The 5,754-nt window shown below is 50.7% G+C and overlaps 1 long non-coding RNA gene across 1 annotated transcript; it reads left to right on the forward strand.

Annotated features, from left to right (window-relative positions):
* The first annotated feature begins 584 nt into the window (after positions 1 to 584).
* Positions 585 to 5,191, forward strand: LOC109271581 (uncharacterized). Its single transcript, XR_002082022.2, has 3 exons — positions 585 to 745; positions 1,387 to 1,486; positions 4,981 to 5,191. It is a non-coding gene; the product is annotated as an uncharacterized LOC109271581 (long non-coding RNA).
* The last annotated feature ends 563 nt before the right edge of the window (positions 5,192 to 5,754 follow it).

Below are 5,754 nucleotides of genomic sequence, written 5' to 3' on the forward strand. Positions count from 1 at the left end.
CTCCAAACAGAAGGCAGAAGTGCATGACTTTTTTACTACCTAGCCTCCGAAGCCACATGGTGTCACTTTAGCTATACTCCGTTGGTCGAGATAGTCACAAAGATCTGCCCTGGTTCAAGGAGGAGGGGGAGAGGGAAGGTTCTAGAAGAGCATATGGCATGAGAGATGCTGCTCCACCATCTTCGGAAAATGGCAATGTCAAGGCAGGTGATGGCAATCCAGGGTCAGGTGATGGCTAGAGACCTAGGCAAGCAGCCAACCAAGGCGTCAGCACCGGACTGGGATTTGGTGGCAGGACCTCAGCCCCTGGGGCGGGGGGGGTTGGGGGGGGGCAGCTGATAAGAGCAGGGCCAAGCCTGGGAGTTTATTAGCAGATGGTGTGACAGAGTGGTCAAGAGCAGATTCTAGAGCCAGATTCCCTGCATTTGAATCCTGGCTTCACCAGTTAGTAGTTTAAGATCTGAGGCAAGGAGCCTGACCCCTCTTGGCCTCGGTTTCCCCATCTGTTAAATGGGATAACAATAGAACATACCTCACAGGTTTGTTGTGAGGATTCAGCCAGTTAATAGAAGTAAGAGCTTAGAACAGTGTCTGGCCCTCAGCAAATGCTGTGTAAGGATAAGCTAATATTGGTAATAGACTCTTTTCACAGAAAAGCACCAGAAACCAAACAGGGAACAGAACTGCCAAATGGTGTGTATCAGAGCTCCGAAGAGAGGCAAACTTCCAGGAATGAGAACTTCTGGTAACAAGAGGGATGCCCCTGGGGGGGGGGGGGGGTCCCAGAGGCCTGGGAGGAGGTGGGGCCTAAGGCGGATTCTTGGTGCGTGAGGGAGGTGTCCTTGGAGCAGAGACAATGGTCTCTCAGCCCGGAGCCTGGAGGTCCTGCCGGGCTCAGAGGCAATACCAAGTTCAAACACTATAAAATGCTCTGCAATGTTGTTCGAGCAATAAAAATAGCAAGGAGTCCTGAGGCTACTTAGAAATAGAACAACTGTTTTCTCCTTAATGAGCCGCCATACGCAGCATTTAATTAAAACTGCAAGAGCTTCCCAGGAACGTGGACCGAGGGAGCGTGCAAGGCAGGGTCACAGGTGCTTGCTTGTCAGGGCTGGGGGTGCCTCTCAGGGGCGGGGCGCAGGCGCACCCCCACCCCACTCCTTTCTGCTTTCCGGTTTCCCAGGAACCCTCCTAATGGTTTCCACCGGCTCTTCATCGTGGTGAACAGTCACTCTCCACTGGCTTCAAGTATCTGTGGGGCAGCCTAGGGTAACTTGCTTTGCCTCTCTGAGCTTTAGTTTCCCCATCTGGAAAATAGAGATAATGAGGCATCCTTGATAGAGATACATCCTGGAGGTGCCCGACACTCATTTTCTTCCCTCCCAGACTTTCGTGCTCAGGACAGTGGATGCTTTGAGGGCTGCGGGTATCGTTTTCCAAGCCACATCCTGTACGGTGCTCCTTGGAAAGGGGCTTCCAAAGTCAGGTAAGTCTGGAAACAAGGTGCTCTCCATGCACTCCTCCCCACTCGCAGGGGGCAAAAAACATGGGTATTTTAAATGCTCTGAGAAGTTCTTATCTGAAGAATCCTGCTTTGTTGAACCTTGCGTTCTAAAATGTCTCACCGTGGAAACACTTCTAAACTGATTTCACATAAATTTTCTTTATTTGTTTCACCCATTAGCATCATGGGGGGGGGGGGCAAAGGAAACACTGAGATGGCACAAATCACACGTGCAAACTTCTTCATCTCTGTCAACTGTCTTCTCATCTGAGAAACGAGGGTAATTAACACCCACCTTGCAGGTGGCTCTGAAGATTAGATGCAGTATACACAAAACACCCGCCCCACGGCCTGGCCCACGATGGGCCAGCCAGCAGTGAGCTGAAGCTGCTGTGACTTACACAGGCACACAGGTACAGGAAATGATACAGAAGGATGTGGATACCAAAGGTGAGAAATGAGGCAGGGGCTTGGCCAAAGAGGGTGAGACCAGCACAGGCTGACTGGGGCTGAGCCCAGGGGTCCTTAAATCTCCTAGACCAACCCAGGGATTGTTCCCAGCACCAGGGGCAGAGCAGGGCCTGCAGGAGAGGGATGCGTGGCCTTGGCAAGGGCTTGGCAGACCACTGGGCACAGGGGCAGGTAAGGAAGTCATTTATTAACTGTATTTATTGAGCACCTACCACCTGCCCGGCACTCTTAGCCACAGAGGAAACATCAGTGAACCAAAGTCCCTGCCCTCGTGGACGTTACACTGTCAACACATTTTCTTAAAATTACTAATTCATTAGGTGAGAATAAGTGCAAAAATAAATAAATAAATAAGCCGAGTAAAGGGGTAGATAATGATGATGGGTGGGTGTTACTTCTAATAGGATGGTCAGGGAGAGCCTCTCAGAAGAGGTGATATGAGCAGAAAGTGAAGACAGGAAGGTGACTGCAGGTTCTCTGAGTCATTTCCTCCTCCTCCTTCTCCTCCTCCTCCTCCTCCTCCTCCTCCTCCTCCTCCTCCTCCTCCTCATCAATGAGATCATCTATCTCTAAGGCCCCACCAACCTCCTCACCTGCTGAGCTAAGCAAGACCGGTTCAGGAACAGGCCTTCCTGGGGTGCAGTTCCAGAACTGGCCACAAGGTGGAGGTAGTGACTCTAACCCGGTCCAGGGGCCTAGAGTCTGTTGAGGAATCCAGAAGACCCTTGAATTCAAGGCTCCCGCCCCTAGAATCCTATCAAGGTTGAGAATAATCTCTGGCTGTCTGCAGCCACAGGCACCCCATATAATCTGAGGTGGTAAACACCCCCCACGGTGTGGTGGGGGCCTTTGGCCATCTGCCACCCGGTGTGTGGGAGGCTTGGGACTGGGGGAGGGAGAGAGAGTGAGAGCCCCACAGAACTTTCAGGGAGGCTGAGGGAGGGAGGGGTGCACAGCCCCCCAGCACAAGATCCAGGGTTTCCAGGGCTGAGACTGGCACCACCCAGAGAGCAGTTCCAGCCAGGACTTCTTCTCATGATGGGGGATGGCTGTGGAGGTTTAAGACATCCATCTGCCTTTGGCTGAGGGGGAAGGCAGGTGAGGAAGCGGGAAGTAGAGAGAGAATTGGCTATAAAAGCTGAGTCCTGAGTTCAGTACAGTCAGGCTTCGGGGAGTAACAACCACGCGTGTGCGGTTTATGGCTGGCTAGCTGTGCCTATAAATTCATCTGAGCATTGGGAGAGGCGGCTGTGAGCTTGCTGGTTGCCTGCCACGATTTGGGGTGAAGGGGACCCATTCAGAGCCCCCAGCCCTGTTTTCCCTTGGGCATAGCTACAGGACGGTCCTTGGTGGCAGAACCGCCAAGACCCCCTGTTTGGGGTCTTCCCCAAGCTCCCACTGGAAAGGTGGCTTGCTCTCCTTGGCAGCCAGGACCTACCTCCATCCCCCCTCACTGAGAGGATTGATTGCCTTCCCAGACTCATTCCAGGGAGGCAGAGTTGCAGGATTTCCACTTTACCTGGCATTTTGCTCCCCAGTAACGTGAACAGATGCTGCAGGGCTCTCTCTGAGGATCCCCAGGTAAGGAGGGTAGATTCTCCCCAGTGAGGTTCTTTGCTTTCCTCTGGGAGGAGAAATCCATTTTGCACTGCTCTGTGATTTCACTAACCTTTAAATGCACGGGCTGAGGACTCAGGTGTACCTCCACCTGTTCCCCAGCTCTCATCTTCTGGAAGAGGGGCAAATAATACTTAGCTGGCAGGGTCATTTGGTCAACTTAATAAGACAATATGTCTAAATGGCACCTGGCACCTCATCAGGACTCAACGAATAATAATTACATTTATGTCTGCAGAGGACGAGGTACACCTTCCTATCTATGATCTTATTTATTCCACCGAACAACCCTGTTTGGCACCTTCCACCTTTTTTTTTTTTCTTATTTCATTAATTTTTTTTTTCCACAAGGAACATCTGAGAACGTTCTCATCATAACAGAATCGAGCATTGCATCATAATTTGGAGTAAAATACAAATGTTGCTCCTTACTACCCCCTCAGCGTATACCCTACCCCATCCTTCCACATACAACATATTCCCCAGAGGTAACTACTGGCGTAAGTTTGGTGTTCATGTTCCCAGACTTCAAATATATATACTTTTTTAATGTTTATTTATTTTGAGAGAGTGTGTGCACATGAGCAGGAGAGGAGCAGAGAGAGAGAGAGAGAGAGAGAGAGAATCCCGAGCAGGCTCCACACGCTCAGCACAGAGCCTGACACAGGGCTCGAACCCATGAACCGTGAGATCATGACCTGAGCCGAAACCAAGAGTCGGATGCGCAACTGACTGAGCCACCCAGGTGCCCCTATATACTTTTTTTTTTAAAGCAATACAGTCTTTGGAGCTGTAAATTCAGTTCCACGTTGGGTAGCATTAGATGAAGATTACCCTTCGAGTAAACTGGAGAATGTGCACACCCACAGCTGTTTCTTCCAGGCAGCATTTAGCTTCATATCAACCCTCGATGTGCCAATTGCAAATGAGCTTCTTAAAACAGGCCTTCAGAAGGTGGTCTGGCAATACTATGTAAATAATTACCGGTAAGGTCTAGGTGTGTATGTGTATTCTCCGACTCACTTGTCTACCAAATGGCCACAGCCTCTGTTCCAAGTTCGGATCAGGGGATAAGGCTACGTATCCCAGGGACGTGGTTCTTTGGGCCACTTTCTGTCGAAATGGGGAGCCAAACACAGAGGATGTGTCTGGCTGCATAGAGGTTGGGTCAAGCCTAATTCTGGGTTCTGAGCTCTGTTTGGGCAGGGACAACAGTGTCCCGTGGACTCCGGGGAACCTGTATGGCTGGAAGCGGGCCACCCAGTCCCCACCTGCTGTCCCCCAAGCTGTCCTGGGGCCTGGAAGCACAGTACCTGCTGAGCTGCAGAGTGTCCACGAGTGCTCTTCCCAGGCTCCACGCTCTGTATGTTCTTTCACCCACTCTGCAGGCCAGCTGTAGGAGCCAGGTGCGCTGACCAGGGTCCCCCTTCTGTTGATGGAGACACTGAGCTTCGAGACGGAACACACCCAAGAACATACAACTAGAAAGTGGCAGCATTGGAACTGGAGCCAGCTGCCACGGGGGGGCCTCACTCATACTTGTATACAAGTAACATGGGAGTACGTTCAGATTGTATGTGAAATAAACATGAAACTCTTTTCAGGCCCCAGAATTCACCTCCCTCCATAGCTGACCGCCCTTATGTGTCAAGTTGTGTCCTTCACACACACACACACACAGTTGTGTCCTTTTCACACACACACACACACACACACAGAGTTGCTATTATAAAAATATAAAAGAGATTACACTATAAAAATATTGCTATGACCTTTCTTTACATAGCAATGTGTTTCTTTCCACATTCATGTATTTGGACCTATTGCCTTTAAAAAAAATTTTTTTAACATATATTTATTTTTGAGAGACAGAGACAGAGCATGAGCAGGGGAGGGGCAGAAAGAGAGGGAGACACAGAATCCGAAGCAGGCTCCAGGCTCCGAGCTGTCAGCACAGAGCCCGACGTGGGGCCCGAACTCACGAACCGCGAGATCATGACCTGAGCCGAAGTTGGACACCTAACCGACTGAGCTACACAGGTGCCCCAGATAACATTTCTCTCTGCCGGAGCCTGAGATTCCTCCTGGCCCAGCTCCTTGGCTATCAGCAGCCTGCAGCCCACTGCCTGCCATGGCAGATAAAATGTTATGTCATGTCTAGG

This window comes from Panthera pardus, unplaced genomic scaffold, assembly GCF_024362965.1.
Source record: "Panthera pardus isolate Hobbes unplaced genomic scaffold, ASM2436296v1 HiC_scaffold_17, whole genome shotgun sequence".
Taxonomy (NCBI): Eukaryota; Metazoa; Chordata; class Mammalia; order Carnivora; family Felidae; genus Panthera; species Panthera pardus.